At 44.2% G+C, this 18,871-nt stretch overlaps 1 protein-coding gene across 1 annotated transcript in view; it reads left to right on the top strand.

Annotated features, from left to right (window-relative positions):
- Positions 1-18,871, top strand: part of LOC106578257 (rhomboid-related protein 1) — a 78,108-nt gene that overhangs the window by 31,299 nt on the left and 27,938 nt on the right. The window lies entirely within an intron of this gene.

Below are 18,871 nucleotides of genomic sequence, written 5' to 3' on the forward strand. Positions count from 1 at the left end.
GGGGTCACTTAGAAATGTCCTTGTTTTTGAAAGAAAAGCAAATATTTTGTCCATTTAAAATAGCATCAAATTGATCAGAAATACAGTGTAGACATTGTTAATGTTGAAAATGACTATTGTAGCTGGAAATGGCTGATTTCTTATGGAATATCTACATAGGCGTACAGAGGCCCATTGTCAGCAACCATCACTCCTGTGTCCAATGGCACGTTGTGTTAGCTAATCCAAGTTGATCATTTTAAAAGGCTAAATGATCTTTAGAAAACCCTTTTGCAATTGTTAGCACATGTTGTCTGATTAAACAAGCAATAAAACTGGCCTCCTTTAGACTAGTTGAGTATTTGGAGCATCAGCATTTGTGGGTTCGTTTACAGGCTCAAAATGTCCAGAATCAAAGAACTTTGTTCTGAAACTCGTCAGTCTTCTTGTTCTGAGAAATGAAGGCTATTCCATGCGAAAAATCGCCAAGAAACTGAAGATCTCGTTCAACGCTGTGTACTACTCCCTTCACAGAACAGCGCAAACTGGCTCTAACCAGAATAGAAAGAGGAGTGGGAGGCCCCGGTGCACAACTGAGCAAGAGGACAAGTACATTAGCGTGTCTAGTTTGAGAAACAGACGCCTCACAAGTCCTCAACTGGCAGCTTCATTAAATAGTACCCGCAAAACACCAGTCTCAACGTCAACAGTGAAGAGGCGACTCTGGGATGCTGACCTTCTGACGCGTAAAACCCTTGTTTCCTACTACTGTATCTCTTTTATCTCCACTCTGCATGATTTTGTTTTCTGACGTTGCAAATCACTTTCTCTCTGACTTGTACTTGTATCAGAAGCTCAAGCCTAATTCCAATTGAGCGATATTCATTCATTTTGTACTGTTTTTCTATTGTCTACTAAAAACATTGATTCTTTCACTACCCTTATTTCCCTGCTAGCGTAAGATGGTGTAAATGTCATTCAACTCCTCGTGCTCCCTGAAATTTACACACACCTGCACGTGCCCACACACACACACACACACACACACACACACACACACACACACACACACACACACACACACACACACCACACACAGTACATGCTCATGCTTTTATTTATTTTTGTGATGATGACAGACCTTGGACAGGTCGCAGTTATAAATGAGAACTTGTTCTCAATTAGCCTACCTGGTAAAATAAAGGTGAAATAAAGTAAATTAAAAAAAGAATCAGAGAAAGGCGGAAAAAGAGAAAAAAAGTGAGCCAGTGAAACAGAGGATTTTAGGCCTCCTCTCTCGTGTATTAGCCTAAGTGCAGCCGAAACTGAAGTAGGAGGAAAAGCAGTGGAAGGTCTGTTTTCAAGCAGGTAGATCAGCGCCAGGGGAGTTTGGGGTCTACAGGCTCAGCCAGGGGTCAAACTCACAGGTTTCAGGCATGGTTTTAGGGCAGCTAATGATGAGGCACACGTAATAACGGGAGTTATGAGAGACCGAGGATTCACGTCCAGGTGAGAGGTCAATGGGGCCAAACGCCCAGGCTCTAGGCACAGTGAGAAAGTAATAAAGACCCAGATCCCTGAGCCCTCCTGCCTTCAGCTAACATTTTACATGAAAAGAACAGGCAGACATCAAAGAGAGAAAAAGAGGGGGGACAAGTAAGTGAGCAAGTGGTGCTGACTTCTGTTTTGACTCTTCCACTGGAGTTTTAGTGTGGCTCATTTAATGCCAAACGCCATATAGCAAGGTTTATAGCTTTATGCTGTTGGAATGAATTGTCTGTTTGAGTTAAGGCCGAGTAGCAACTGCCATTAACATAAATGTTCTACTGTGCTTTATATGGTTTCATTCGTGTGTGTGTGTGTGTGTGTATGTGTGTGTGTGTGTGTGTGTGTGTGTGTGTGTGTGTGTGTGTGTGTGTGTGTGTGTGTGTGTGTGTGTGTGTGTGTGTGTGTGTGTGTGTGTGTGTGTGTGTGTGTGTGTGTGTGGTGTGAGTGAAGGGGGGGGGGTTATGTCCGAGTGTATATATGTCTGTCTTTGTAAAGTTACTGCATAGCTCGGGGAGAACAACCCTGTCCGTTTCCCAGAAATCTCCTGTCTGATTGTTTGTGGATGACGTAAGCCTTGTATTACCAGAATGATTACCGCTGCGCTAGACTTACCGTTGTGCTAGCAAAACAGAATGTAATCTCACAAGACTTCTGGATGGATGTACCAGGTTAATAAAACTTGCCCAGGGATACAGATGACTTGGGATAACTTTTTTTTCTCTTTCCATTTTGTAGCCTTTGTCTATCTCATGTTTATATTCATGTTCTGTTCAATCATGTCAGGGTTTGTTTGTTCTTGTAAAACAGTAGAGCTCACCGGGTTTAGTTGCTGCTGAAGGTCTCCCTGAGGATGTAGTGTGTGTGTGTGTGTGTGTGTGTGCGTGCGTGTGTGTTACAGGGCGGTACAAGAGTTAAAGGGATTAGATTATACACAGTAAACATCTCCGACCTATGCATAGTTCTTTTCTGGTTTCATTTTTGAGTAACTATACCATCAGATCTTCATGATATAATGTGGAGGATGAGGAATCCTAGCTAGGTCATGAGCTGCTCTGCGTGGTGCTGATTTTCAGTGTTCATGAATTAATGTAATAGTCGGTTACTGGACATGGCCTAGTATTTGCAAGAGTAAATATGCTTTAACTTGTATTAGTGTGTGGGTGTTGACAGAAAAGCAGTTGATCCTGTAGGCTTATAGGGACCCTAGCCAGTTTCAGTCATTGTGTACTGCTACTGTATCCCACTGTAATCCCCCAAAACCTGTGAAAATCCATATCCATACTGTTGCTCCCATATCAATACATTCATTCAAAATAAGAAATATGGTTGGCTTTGCGATGATGCTGATTATCAATTCTAATAATGGTGTCAGTCCATCATTGAGTTCACTCTTAATGGGATCGATTCAGGAGCATTCAGTTGGTCATCAAGTTGTCAATGTGATAAAAAATAAAGCCTGTAAGAATGATGAAAACCTGAGACCAGGCTAAATCGATTTTTTGTTTGCTCTGTTCCTCGGTTTTGGTGAAATGGCTTTAATAGGTTTAAAAATTGCCTTGTATTTTTTTGATAAAATATTGTCACTTGTTTTGTAAGCCCAGGAGGTGTGAGTGTTTCACTGCAATACAAGTTAAGGGAATGCTATAGGTAGGCAAGTTGTTTTACATTTGTCTCAGTTTCATCAGGTCGCGGAGACCCAATAAATCTGTATTAAGGAGTCCACATTGTATTTCTCTAATGGGAATTTTAAGACATGGGAATTTGATGCACCATTATGTGAGATGGATTAGTTATCCTTTGTATTTTAACATTTTATTCTGATAAAAAAAATAGAGTCCTCTGCCCTCTTTAATCTCTTTCCAGGAAGTTGATTTGCATGAGTGTCATTATGGCCATGATGGAGTAGAGGGGTCCGATCAGACAACAAGTTGGGAGGTATTTTCCCTTCCTGCTGTGCAATGTAGAACAACTTTGAGCCAGCCTATAGGCAAAGGGAGAATGAGAGCAGAGGAAAGTAGAAGGGGGGGGGGGGGGGGTTAGAGGAGGATAGAAGAGGGTGCAGAGAACACAAGGCTAGATAAATCACCTCAGGTGCCAGGGAGAGGTGACTAACACCCTGACCCTAACTCAGGCTCTGACTCCTGGTGGAAGGATATTTATTATTCACTGTGGCCCTGAGGGAGGAAGAGAGAAGACAGATAGATATAGAGCGAGAGATGGAGGAAACATGAGCCACTCTTCTAGCTTATGTACTTGTCGATTTGGCTTTGCTTCAGCTAGTTGAGTCACTTGCTTCATTATACTTCTTGTTTTTTTGGTTCATTGAATGCATGAATGGTGTTGTGTGGACTCAGTTGTCACTAACACTACATTAGCAGTATAGCCTGTATGAACTGAGTTCTGTTTGAGTGCATGTAACCCTTTAATATTAGCCATGGAGCCCTGTATTGTGTATAGATCCTGGTGTTGCATAAAGCCCCTGCCTTGTGTGCGGTTCTGTGGCTGTAAGCCCCTCTGATGTAGTCTCTTGGCGGTGGGGTAGTGTGAATGTGCATTGAGGAGGCAGGCAGGGTGACCTTGGCGTCGTGCAGCTGGCTCATTGGCTGCCGGTGTGATTATGGTAATCCCCCAGCCAGTCCTCCATGGGGCCCTCCTCACCGTCAACCTCACCACACGATGTGGCACCATGCAGGCTCACTTCCTCTCCCAGCCTTTCTATCCTCTCATCAATCTACACACAATACCCCGTACTGACAAAGCAAAAAGAGGTTTTTCGAAATTTTAGCAAATTAATAAAAACAAAAAAACATCACGTATTCAGACCCTTTACTTAGTACTTTGTTGAAGTACCTTTGGCAGCGATTACAGCCTCGAGTCTTCTTTGGTATGACGGTACAAGCTTGGTACACCTGCAGATCCTCTCAAGCTCTGTCAGGTAGGATGGGGAGCTCTGGCTGGGCCACTCAAGGACATTCAGAGACTTCTCCCGAAGCCACTCCTGCGTTGTCTTGGCTGTGTGCTTAGGGTCGTTGTTCTGTTCGAAGGCAATCCTTCACTCCAATCTGAGGTCCTGAGCGCTCTGAAGCAGGTTTTCATCAATGATCTCTCTGTACTTTGCTCCTTTCATCTTTCCCTCGATCCTGACTAACCTCCCAGTCACTGCTGCTAAAAAACATCCCCACAGCATGATGTTGCCACCAGCATGCTTCACCGTAGGGATGGTGCCAGGTTTCCTCAAGATGTGACGCTTGGCATTCAGGCCAAAGAGTTCAATCTTGGTTTCATCAGACCAAATAATCTTGTTTCTCATGGTCTGAGAGTCCTTTAGGTACCTTTTGGCAAACTCCAAGCGGGCTGTCATGTGCCTTTTTACTGAGGAGTGGCTTCCGTCTGGCCACTCTAACATACAGTGGGGCAAAAAAGTATTTAGTCAGCCACCAATTGTGCAAGTTCTCCCACTTAAAAAGATGAGAGAGGCCTGTAATTTGTCATCATAGGTACACTTCAACTATGACAGACGAAATGAGAATTTTTTTTTCCAGAAAATCACATTGTAGGATTTTTAATTTATTTATTTACAAATTATGGTGGAAAATAAGTATTTGGTCACCTACAAACAAGCAAGATTTCTGGCTCTCACAGACCTGTAACTTCTTCTTTAAGAGGAATCTCCACTATGGCCAAGACCAAAGAGCTGTCAAAGGACACCAGAAACAAAATTGTAGACCTGCACCAGGCTGGGAAGACTGAATCTGCAATAGGTAAGCAGCTTGGTTTGAAGAAATCAACTGTGGGAGCAATTATTAGGAAATGGAAGACATACAAGACCACTGATAATCTCCCTCACTCCACGCAAGATCTCACCCCGTGGGGTCAAAATGATCACAAGAAAATGGAGCAAAAATCCCAGAAGCACACGGGAGGACCTAGTGAATGACCTGCAGAGAGCTGGGACCAAAGTAACAAAGCCTACCATCAGTAACACACTACGCTGCCAGGGAATCAAATCCTGCAGTGCCAGGCGTGTCCCCCCGCTTAAGCCAGTTCATGTCCAGGCCCGTCTGAAGTTTGCTAGAGAGCATTTGGATGATCCAGAAGAGGATTGGGAGAATGTCATATGGTCAGATGAAACCAAAATATAACTTTTTGGTAAAAACTCAACTCGTCGTGTTTGGAGGACAAAGAATGATGAGTTGCATACAAAGAACACCATACCTACTGTGAAGCATGGGGGTGGAAACATCATGCTTTGGGGCTGTTTTTCTGCAAAGGGACCAGGACGACTGATCCGTGTAAAGGAAAGAATGAATGGGGCCATGTATCGTGAGATTATGAGTGAAAACCTCCTTCCATCAGCAAGGGCATTGAAGATGAAACGTGGCTGGGTCTTTCAGCATGACAATGATCCCAAACACACCGCCCGGGCAACATTTACATTACATTTACATTTACGTAATTTAGCAGACGCTCTTATCCAGAGCGACTTACAAATTGGTGCATTCACCTTATGATATCCAGTGGAACAACCACTTTACAATAGTACATCTATATCTTCTTTTGGGGGGGGGGGGGGGGGTTAGAAGGATTACTATATCCTATCCCAGGTATTCCTTAAAGAGGTGGGGTTTCAGGTGTCTACGGAAGGTGGTGATTGACTCCGCTGTCCTGGCGTCGTGAGGGAGCTTGTTCCACCGTTGGGGTGCCAGAGCAGCGAAAAGTTTTGACTGGGCTGAGCGGGAACTGTGCTTCCACAGCGGTAGGGAGGCCAGCAGGCCAGAGGTGGATGAATGCAGTGCCCTTGTTTGGGTGTAGGGCCTGATCAGAGCCTGAAGGCATGGAGGTGCCGTTCCCCTCACAGCTCCGTAGGCAAGCACCATGGTCTTGTAGCAGATGCGAGCTTCAACTGGAAGCCAGTGGAGTGTGCGGAGGAGCGGGGTGACGTGAGAGAACTTGGGAAGGTTGAACACCAGACGGGCTGCGGCGTTCTGGATGAGTTGTAGGAGTTTAATGGACAGGCAGGGAGCCCCGCCAGCAGCGAGTTGCAGTAATCCAGACGGGAGATGACAAGTGCCTGGATTAGGACCTGCGCCGCTTCCTGTGTAAGGCAGGGTCGTGCTCTGCGAATGTTGTATAGCATGAACCTACAGGATCGGGTCACCGCCTTGATGTTAGCGGAGAACGACAGGGTGTTGTCCAGGGTCACGCCGAGGCTCTTAGCACTCTGGGAGGAGGACACAATGGAGTTGTCCACCGTGATGGCGAGATCATGGAAAGGGCAGTCCTTCCCCGGGAGGAAGAGCAGCTCCGTCTTGCCGAGGTTCAGCTTGAGATGGTGATTCGTCATCCACACTGATATGTCTGCCAGACATGCAGAAATGCGATTCGCCACCTGGTTATCAGAAGGGGGAAAGGAGAAGATTAATTGTGTGTCGTCTGCGTAGCAATGATAGGAGAGACCATGTGAGGATATGACAGAGCCAAGTGACTTGGTGTATAGCGAGAATAGGAGAGGGCCTAGAACTGAGCCCTGGGGGACACCAGTGGTGAGAGCACGTGGTGCGGAGACGGATTCTCGCCATGCCACCTGGTAGGAGCGACCTGTCAGGTAGGACGCAATCCAAGAGTGAGCCGCGCCGGAGATACCCAACTCGGAGAGGGTGGAGAGGAGGATCTGATCGTTCACAGTATCAAAGGCAGCAGATAGGTCTAGAAGGATGAGAGCAGAGGAGAGAGAGTTAGCTTTAGCAGTGCGGAGAGCCTCCGTGACACAGAGAAGAGCAGTCTCAGTTGAATGACCAGCCTTGAAACCTGACTGATTTGGATCGAGAAGGTCATTCTTAGAGAGATAGCAGGAGAGCTGGCCAAGTACGGCACGTTCAAGAGTTTTGGAGAGAAAAGAAAGAAGGGATACTGGTCTGTAGTTGTTGACATCGGAGGGATTGAGTGTAGGTTTTTTGAGAAGGGGTGCAACTCTCGCTCTCTTGAAAACGGAAGGGACGTAGCCAGCGGTCAAGGATGAGTTGATGAGCGAGGTGAGGTAAGGGAGAAAGTCTCCGGAAATGGTCTGGAGAAGAGAGGAGGGGATAGGGTCAAGCGGGCAGGTTGTTGGGCGGCTGGCCGTCACAAGACGCAAGATTTCATCTGGAGAGAGAGGGGAGAAAGAGGTCAAAGCATAGGGTAGGGCAATGTGAGCAGGACCAGCGGTGTCGTTTGACTTAACCTCTTACATCTAGACGTTCCGCTAGCGGAACACCTGCTCCAATATCCAATGATGGGCGTGGCGCGAAATACAAACTCCTCTAAAATCCGAAAACTTCCATTTTTCAAACATATGACTATTTTACAGCATTTTAAAGACAAGACTCTCGTTAATCTAACCACAATGTCCGATTTCAAAAAGGCTTTACAGCGAAAGCAAAACATTAGATTATGTCAGCAGAGTACCCAGCCAGAAATAATCAGACACCCATTTTTCAAGCTAGCATATAATGTCACAAAAAACAAAACCACAGCTAAATGCAGCACTAACCTTTGATGATCTTCATCAGATGACAACCCTAGGACATTATGTTATACAATGCATGCATGTTTTGTTCAATCAAGTTCATATTTATATCAAAAACCAGCTTTTTTACATTAGCATGTGACGTTCAGAACTAGCATACCCCCCGCAAACATCCGGTGAATTTACTAAATTACTCACGATAAACGTTCACAAAAAACATAACAATTATTTTAAGAATTATAGATACAGAACTCCTCTATGCACTCGATATGTCCGATTTTAAAATAGCTTTTCGGTGAAAGCACATTTTGCAATATTCTCAGTAGATAGCCCAGCCATCACGGCTAGCCATTTACACACCGACCAAGTTTAGCCCTGACCAAACTCCGATTTACTATTACAAAAGTTTGATTACCTTTGGTGGTCTTCGTCAGAATGCACTCCCAGGACTGCTCCTTCAATAACAAATGTCAGTTTGGTTCAAAATAATCCATCGTTATATCCAAATAGCGGCGTTTTGTTCGTGCGTTCAAGACACTATCCGAAGTGTAAATAAGGGTCACGAGCATGGCGCAATTCGTGACAAAAGATTTCTAAATATTCCATTACCGTACTTCGAAGCATGTCAACCGCTGTTTAAAGTAAATTTTTATGCCATTTTTCTCGTAAAAAAGCGATAATATTCCGACCGGGAATCTGCGTTTAGGTAAACAGACGAAAGAAAACAAGGCATGGGGTCGACGCGGGCACGCGCCTGAGTCTCACAGTACTGTAACCAGCCACTACCCAAACGCGCTACTTTTTTTCAGCCAGAGCCTGCAAAGCCACGATTCAGCTTTTTGCCGCCTTCTGAGAGCCCATGGGAGCCGTAGGAAGTGTCACGTAACAGCAGAGATCCTCTGTAATGGATAGAGATAATCAAGAAGGGCAAGAAATTGTCAGACAGGGCACTTCCTGCATGGAATCTTCTCAGGTTTTGGCCTGCCAAATGAGTTCTGTTATACTCACAGACACCATTCAAACAGTTTAGAAACTTTGGAGTGTTTTCTATCCAAAGCTAATCAGATTAAATCGGGTACGTTTTTTATCCGGCTGTGAAAATACTGCCCCCTAGCCATAACACGTTAACAAACGAGGATCGGATGTCGTCGACCTTCTTTTCAAAATGGTTGACGAAGTCATCCACAGAGAGGGAGGAGGGGGGGAGGGGGAGGAGGATTCAGGAGGGAGGAGAAGGTGGCAAAGAGCTTCCTAGGGTTAGAGGCAGATGCTTGGAAGTTAGAGTGGTAGAAAGTGGCTTTAGCAGCAGAAACATAGGAGGAAAATGTAGAGAGGAGGGAGTGAAAAGATGCCAGGTCCGCAGGGAGGCAAGTTTTCCTCCATTTCCGCTCGGCTGCCTGGAGCCCTGTTCTGTGAGCTCGCAATGAGTCGTCAAGCCACAGAGCAGGAGGGGAGGACCGAGCCGGTCGGGAGGATAGGGGACATAGAGAGTCAAAGGATGCAGAAAGGGAGGAGAGGAGGGTTGAGGAGGCAGAATCAGGAGATTGGTTGGAGAAGGATTGAGCAGAGGGAAGAGATGATAAGATGGGAGAGGAGAGAGTAGCAGGAGAGAGAGAGCGAAGGTTGCGACGGCGCAATACCATCTGAGTAGGGGCAGAGTGAGTAGTGTTGGAGGAGAGCGAGAGGGAAAAGGATACAAGGTAGTAATCGGAGACTTGGAGGGGAGTTGCAGTGAGATTAGTAGAAGAACAGCATCTAGTGAAGATGAGGTCAAGCGTATTGCCTGCCTTGTGAGTAGGGGGGGACGGTGAGAGGGTGAGGTCAAAAGAGGAGAGGAGTGGAAAGAAGGAGGCAGAGAGAAATGAGTCAAAGGTAGACGTAGGGAGGTTTAAGTCACCCAGAACTGTGAGGGGTGAGCCATCCTCAGGAAAGGATCTTATCAAGGCGTCAAGCTCATTGATGAACTCTCCAAGGGAACCTGGAGGGCGATAAATGGTAAGGATGTTAAGCTTGAATGGGCTAGTGATTGTGACAGCATGGAATTCAAAGGAGGTGATAGACAGATGGGTCAGGGGAGAAAGAGAGAATGTCCACTTGGGAGAGATGAGGATTCCAGTGCCACCACCCCGCTGACCAGATGCTCTCGGGGTGTGCGAGAACACGTGGTCAGACGAGGAGAGAGCAGTAGGAGTAGCAGTGTTTTCTGTGGTAATCCATGTTTCCGTCAGCGCCTAGAAGTCGAGTGACTGGAGGGTAGCATAGGCTGAGATGAACTCTGCCTTGTTGGCCGCAGACCGGCAGTTCCAGAGGCTGCCGGAGACCTGGAACTCCACGTGGGTCGTGCGCGCTGGGACCACCAGGTTAGAGTGGCATGCGATGTGAAGCGTTTGTATGGCCTGTGCAGAGAGGAGAGAACAGGGATAGACATAGTTGATAGGCTACAGAAGAGGCTACGCTATTGCAAAGGAGATTGGCATGAAAAATGAACTAAACAACTGGGGAAGCGAGAGAGCAGGGCCTCCCTCACTAACAATTCACTGAAACACTAAAACGCTAAAATATAACTTTTCTAGCTACCACTAGAAATTAAAATTGATGTAAACTACAGTGATTCAATGTTTCCACGAATAGGCTCAAACTTAGTTTATTCCGCTAGATAACTTGGTACAGTATTCTTCTGTGAAAACCCACCTAGTGCACCGTGTCCTATGACGCCGTAGCTAACTAGCATGCTAGCATCCTATAACATACGGTTAGCACCAATACTTGGTAACAACAAGCTACCAATGGATCATTCGTGTCCGTGTCTAGTTCATAACGCAGAAGTAATTAAACGTTGGCTAGCTAACACTAAGTCAGTCCTGCTAGCTACACAAGTGGACTACACATCTCGAATGTTCAGAAAGTTAAGCTAACGTTGCAAAAATCTTATTGACTAAAAATGATACAGCTAGCTAGCAGTGGGTGCGTTGTTGACTATGTTAGAGAATGTAGCTGGCTAGCTAACCTCGATAGTTACTCTGTACTACGCCTTTATCTTGATACAAAGACAGCAGATACAACTATGTAGCTAGCTAACAATACACTAATCAAATCGTTCCAATGTAATGTAATGAAATGTAATATAAGTTGGCTAGCTAGCTGTGGTGTTATGGTGTTGACGCCGTTTCGAAAACGGCGCGAACGAACGAATACAGCTGGCTAGCTAACCTTGTTAGTTCCTCAGAGCTACACCTTTATCCTTGATACAAAGACAGCAGATACAACTACGTAGCTAGCTAACAATACACTAATCAAATCGTTCCAATGTAATGTAATGAAATGTAATATTACCCGGGGAGTGATGTGCAGCACGACCACTCACTCCAGCATCCAGCAACGAAGGAGTGGCTTCGTAAGAAGCATTTCAAGGTCCTGGAGTGGCCTAGCCAGTCTCCAGATCTCAACCCCATAGAAAATCTTTGGAGGGAGTTGGAAGTCCGTGTTGCCCAGCGACAGCCCCAAAACATCACTGCTCTAGAGGAGATCTGCATGGAGGAATGGGCCAAAATACCAGCAACAGTGTGTGAAAACCTTGTAAAGACTTACAGAAAACGTTTGACCTGTGTCATTGCCAACAAAGGGTATATAACAAAGTATTGAGATAAACTTTTGTTATTGACCAAATACTTATTTTCCACCATAATTTGCAAATAAATTTGTTAAAAATCCTACAATGTGATTTTCTGGATTTTTTTTGCTAATTTTGTCTGTCATAGTTGAAGTGTACCTATGATGAATATTACAGGCCTCTCTCATCTTTTTAAGTGGGAGAACTTGCACAATTGGTGGCTGACTAAATACTTTTTTGCCCCACTGTAAAGGCCTGATTGGAGTTCTACAGAGATGGTTGTCCTTCTGGAAGGTTCTCACATTTCCACAGAGCTCTGTCAAAGTGACCATGAGGTTCTTGGTCAACTCCCTGACCAAGGCCCTTCTCCCCCAATTGCTCAGTTTGACCGGGCAGCCAGCTCTAAGAATAGTCTTGGCGGTTCCAAACATCTTCCATTTAAGAATGATGGAGGCCACTGTGTTCTTGGGGACCTTCAATGCTGCAGAAATGTTTTGGTATCCTTCCCCAGATCTGTGTCTTGACACAATCCTGTCTCTGAGCTCTATGGAGAATTCCTTCGACCTCGTGGCTTGGTTTTTGCTCTGACATGCACTGTCAACTGTGGGACCTTTATATAGACAGGTGTGTGCCTTTCCAAATCATGACCAATCAATTGAATTTACCACAGGTGGACTCCAATGAAGTTGTAGAAACATCTCAAGGATGATCAATGGAAACAGGATGCACCTGAGCTCAATTTCGAATCTCATAGCAAAGTGTCTGAATACTTATGTAAATAAGGTATTTGTTTTCATTTTTATAAATTAGCAAACATTTCTAAAAACCTGTTTCGCTTTGTAATTATGGTGTATTGTGTGTAGATTGAGGGAAACAAATAATTTAATCCATTTTAGAATAAGGCTGTAACGTAACAAAATGTGGAAAAAGGGGAGGCATCTGAATACTTTATGAATGCACTGTATATTCTATTTCTGTGGGTTATCCTGTCCAGTCTAGTCCAGGTGCATTCTGTTTGCTTTCTAGAGCACAGGAATGTATTTCATTTGTTAGTTTTTTTTAAACAGTGAATCATTTTCTCCCAAGTGTCTTTTGTGTCTGTTTGCTGAAAAGCTGTTGTGACTGAGGACGAGATTGGTCGTGACCAGAGTCTATTCGGACACATAGCAGTAACCACTGGTATGCATTCGCACACACACACACACACACACACACACACACACACACACACACACACACACACACACACACACACACACACACACACACACACACACACACTATAATATACACCACACTTACTCTCATTTGCGCTAAACACACACACACATCCATGTGCACACCCAGGCGTCAGATGTGATTATATCTGGCCTCTGATGCCTGGTGCTGTGTTGAATGGGCTCTCCTCTCAGCAGCTCTGAGGATGTGACTGCGGGAGACTATAGATTTTTCTTGACGGCCCCTGTGCTCCCGGGAAAACATACATATTATCAGGTTTTTCCCTGCCTGGCAAATTTGGCGGAGCAGAACACTGCCTGTGATAGAATAAACTGACTCAATCTCCGAGGAGACCAAGGGCAAAGTGTCTTTGGACCGGGTGTTTTAGCACAGTGCAAAATGTATGAATTTTATATACTTGTGTGATTAAGCGCTGCTCTCAGGGCCCTGATGTTGATATTACTGCTTTTGTTTTGACAGTGTTTTGGAAACCCTTTGATTCTATGGAACGCAGCTGTGTGTTTTGACTAGGCTTTTGTGTTGTGTATTGACCCTAAATGTTGTCTGTCTGGTGTATAGGGTGGTTTGTTTTGACTGGAGATTCAGGTGGGAGTGTTGTTTATCTTTGTTTTCTATGGGAATTAGTGTTTTTATCCCATGGTGGCCTTGTGAACTGGGGCTGATGATTAAAAGGCCTCAGTCTCCTCTTTCCATTAAGGTCATTCTAAGGTTTAATATTTTCCTCTGTATTCGTACTCTACACCAAGCCAGAGAAATGGATAGTGGTGGCAGATTGAAAGTGGACTGATTGTAGATGGTGCGGCTCCCCTTTGAAGAAAAGCCACAGATAGTAGAATGAGGATATATTCCTTATGTCTTCGTGCCGTCAGGGAGAGGAAGCGTTCATCTCTATCCCAGGTGTACCATCATATTTTAAACAAACTTCCCCAGACTGACAGGACCATTATAGTTCAAATGGGACTAGAAAATGGGCGCCCATTCGAATAATGACCTTTAGAGTTATGAGCATGTCAAATAGAGGATAGGGTAGACAAAAGCCCATGTGACAGATGGCTAGCCTCCAGTTATGTCACCCCCGCCACCCTCTACCACCCTCCCCTCCCTTCTACCTCTCAACATCAGCAGAGTTCCTAGATGCCCTTGTCTTGATGTGTATGACTCTTGTTGTGTAATTACTGCAGACACCACTCAAACACAAATCTATTTGATAAAGGAACAAAAGCACATGTTTTTACAGATCTAGGCTGTGTAAGCTTGAAAGGAAAATACCACTCAAACTATATTTTAGCATTGGTTTCATTAGTTCTGTCTTGGAAACTTGATTGCTGACATCCAAAACATTTTGGGACTTTATCAACAGTGGAATAATGAAATAGATACCAAATTATTGTTTTGGAGTGGTATTTTCCTTTAAGGTTAGGTTTGGGATACAGGCGTTCCATTTGTGTTCATCCCAGTGTAACAGAACAATGTGTTGTTGACCTCCTGACCCAAGCTCAGTCCTGTCATGTGCACCACTTGTGATCCTTCCCCATTGCAGTAAACTTGTGTTAATTTTACATCATCAAGGTTGCTGATTAAGATCTCCTACTCATGTTTAATGTGGCTGCCTACTCTGCTGCACTGTAAAAAGCACACAAATGAATCTGTGTCTCGTTAGAGGCTGTCAGTTTCACTTTACCTGAGGAACATTAGATACTCCTCCTACTCTGGGTAAACCCCCACCCCTTTGAGAAAACACGCATTGAAAGGCCTCCCCGGCCTTTTAAGTTTCTTGCCCTCTCTGCATTAACAGTATTTGTTCCTGTAGACCTACTCTCTCACGCCTTCTTTCTCTCTTGCTCTTTCCCTCTCCCTCCCTCCATTTCTGATTGGTAAATAAATCTGATGAGGCATTTCCCCAGTTTATTAGCAAGGCGAGGCAGCCTTTGGAGAGGGACAGTGCTGACTATAGCGCACATCTTGCTTAGATGACCAGGAGATTGAATACATACAGGATAGATCTCCCAGCTAGCACATAATGGTCTGAGCACCATTCCCACAACTTTCTGGGAATGGTGCAGGGTAGTTGTTTGGCATTGGAACATTATCACATTTAAGGAACTTGGCAAAAAAAAAGTTATTTTCTTTCACAGAACGTTTCCTAAAAGTTCAAACATGATTTCATTTTAATTTTGCTAATGTTCTAAATCTTCAACTGGTTTGACTTTGGGAATATTCTCAAATAGCTCAGAGAACATTCAGAAACAACATTATTCTGTGGGAATTTCAGTACTTCATCATAATGTTTCTTACGGGTTTCCTCATGGTTCTATTTAAAGTCATGTTCTCAAATAATTCAGAGAATGTTAAGAAAACCTTGAACCTTTTCACACGTACCAACATACGGGTGTGATCATTCTACAGTGGTCCCTGTAGCATATGATCAAACCGGTGTGATTAGAACACTTATTTAGAACGTCCAGTTTCGGTATGACGCAACAATCAGCATTTGAGCTGGCCATACTGTTTTTTCAGAAACATTTTGCACAAACCCAGTCCTTACAAAGTTATGTCCAGAATGTGAGCAGTTTATTTTTGGATGCAATGTTCAGACATTCACAGAAGTAGCTACAGCATAACACAATCATCCAAACCGGAAAAATGTAGGCTACATTTGTCCTAGCGCTAACTGAGGAAAAATTGATATAACACAAGCAGTCGAATTTGTATAACTCTCAGCTGACAGAAACTACAATATGAATTAGCTAATAGCAATTACTATTTATAATTAATCACATCACGTGTGAGCTCACCATTGATCAAAATAATTGAGTAAAACACTTTCTAAAAATCAAAAGTAATCCGCCGATGGGTAGTTTCTGCACGCCGTCATGTTTGTTTTTTCACAGAAACCAGAGATAAGAGGAGACAAGATGAGTTTGGTCTGTTCATAGTATGCATGTTGAAGGGGGTGTGTCATCTACCATCGTTCACATCCCACCATTCACTTCTGGAAGTTCTCGAAAAATTAGTGAACCTTTACTCACCTAATTTTGTTATAACATCTTTGGTCCGACAGACGATTACTTGAAACCCAGAATGCACTGTATGTCAACAAACATGGCTCCACACACAGCTGGAATTAGCTTAGCTCATCATAATCAGTACAAAACTTTAAAAAAGTATTTTACACACGTGTCATTACAATCTATGCAAGAATTGGAATGCATGTTTTGTCACCAGTACTTGAAAACATGCGAATAAAGCAGTAAATATATAAGTAATTACCACACAAAACATTTTCTGATAGTGATTTATTGATACAAGTGGCGTGTGCAGGCAGTCATTCACATAATCTCTCACTCCCACTCTGAGCCATTCAGTGTTGTTGTTTATGTATGTAGCTAGTGAGCTAAGCTGTAGCATTAGCAATGTCTTTCAAAAGGAGACAATTCATAAATGCGGAAATTCTGTAGATTTTTTTAAATTCTGACAATGAGTCTGAGTATGAAAGTCAGGAATCAGATTCTGCCAGTGACAGTGAGGTGGTGCCCCCCAACCTTGTAGCCATTAAGAACCCTGAATCTGAGGACCCCTTGTCCACTGACAAAGTCCCAGGTCCATTTGAAGATGCTGGTGGTGATGGAGGCAGACCGACAGTGGACGAAGTACAGGAGTGCTGTGGTAGCTGGAAGGTCGCCAGCCATTTCACCCCTCCTGGCCCTGCTGTTTGCTTTGATGAGTCCTAGTCTGGAGTGCAAAGCCCCTTGCCAAATCCATCTCAGGCAGAGTGCTTCAAGTTGTTTCTGATAGAGGAGCTGGTGGAATACATAGTAGAGGAGACCAATCGCTATGCCTAGGAGCTACAGGAGAAGAGCTAGCCAGGAGTGAGAGAGAGGGAAGCTCGCTAAATGGGTGACAACGAGGGTTGCACATTTTGGGGAATATTCAGAGGTGGAAACCTTCCGTGGGAATTAACGGGAATATATGCAAATGGATACCATTTAAATGTAGATGTTTTTTGCGTTGGATATATTTACCATATCATATGGAGACATAAACCTTTTACGTTATCATAAGTAGACATAATTGCAAATGATTAAATCAATCTTTCCAATAGAAATAAAAAAATCTATTTAGTTATTTAACTTTAATTAAGTGAGTTGACTCTTCACATGGGATGATTTCACTGAACAACAAAAGAAAGGGAATATAGAATGATCCCTAATGATCAATCGCATCTCCCAAAAACGTTTTCAACATACATCTGTGAAATGATAGTCTAGAAACTTAAGCTTTGGTTGTCTTCCTCTCAGGCTTCCATGTCTCTCCCTGGACCTCCTCAATGTCCACCTCTTGAACATCAGATTCTGAGGCCTAATCATCACTGTCACTTTCCAACCTTGTTGAGGATGTCTCGTTATCAGGCTCAAAAAGCCTCAAATTTTCTCGGATGGCCACCAATTTTTCAACCCTTGTATTGGTCAGCCTGTTGCATGCTTTGATGTGTGTGTTCTCAAACAAGGACCAATTGCGCTCTGAGGTGTCTGATGTTGGTGGGATTTGAAGGATGATAAAGACAACAGGGGAAAGCCACAAAGCCACAAAGTCCCTTCCACCAGGTGGCTGATGAGATATGTTGGCATGACTGCCAACGCTTGGATGTGTACTTTGCCAGACTGCCAAGAACCTTGCCCTCATCCAGGCCAAGGTGGTGATGACACCATAGGCCTTGTTGATCTCTGCAGCATACAGGATGCTCTTGCCAGCATACTTGGGGTCCAACATGTACGCTGTGGCATGTATGGGCTTCAGGCAGAAGTCTTCACACTTTATGATGCATTTCAGAACTGCAGTTTCCTCTGCATGGAGCAACAGTGAATTGGGCAGGGCAGCACGGATTTCTTCTCTTACATCTGCCGGCAGTCTGAACATCAGACAGGATGGCATTGTCTCCCTCAATCCGTGCAATGGCTACTGCTATAGGTTTCAGGCTGCTTACCACTCTCTCCCAAAATACTTAATCCAGGAGGATCCTCTTGATGGGGCTGTCCATATCGGCAGACTGTGGATATAGCTATTTCTTGGAGAGACTCCTTGCCCTCCAGGAGACTGTCAAACATGATGACAACACCACCCCAATGGCTGTTGCTGGGCAGCTTCAATGTGGTGCTATTATTCTTCTCACTTTGCTTGGTGAGGTCGAATGCTGCTATAGCCTGATGACCCTTCACATACCCAACCATTTCCTTGGCTCTCTTGTAGTGTATCCATTGTTTTCAGTGCCATGTCCTTGAGGAGCAGATTCAATGCATGAGCAGCACAGCCAATGGGTGTGATGTGAGGGTAGGACTCCTCCACTTTAAACGAAGCAGCCTTCATGTTCGCAGCATTGTCTGTCACCAGTGCAAATAACTTCTGTGGTCCAAGGTCATTGATGACTGCGCTCAGCTCATCTGCAATGTAGAGACCGGTGTGTCTGTTGTCCCTTGTGTCTGTGCTCTTGTAGAATACTGGTTGAGGGGTGGAGATGTAGTTAACCTCTCTGGGCTAGCATCCCACTAGCCAACAGCCAGTGAAATAGCAGGGCGCCAAATTCAAAACAACAAAAATCTCATAATTCAAATTTCTCAAACATACAAAGATTATACACCATTTTAACCTCTTACAGCTAGACGTTCCGCTAGCGGAACACCTGCTCCAATATACAATGATAGGCGTGGCGCGAATTACAAATTCCTCAAAAATACAAAAACTTCAATTTTTCAAACATATGACTATTTCACAGCATTTTAAAGACAAGACTCTCCTTTATCTAACCACACTGTCCGATTTCAAAAAGGCTTTACAGCGAAAGCAAAACATTAGATTATGTCAGCAGAGTACCAAGCCAGAAATAATCAGACACCCATTTTTCAAGCTAGCATATAATGTCACAAAAAACAAAACCACAGCTAAATGCAGCACTAACCTTTGATGATCTTCATCAGATGACAACCCTAGGACAT

Source organism: Salmo salar, chromosome 19 (assembly GCF_965601325.2).
Source record: "Salmo salar chromosome 19, fSalSal1, whole genome shotgun sequence".
Taxonomy (NCBI): domain Eukaryota; kingdom Metazoa; phylum Chordata; class Actinopteri; order Salmoniformes; family Salmonidae; genus Salmo; species Salmo salar.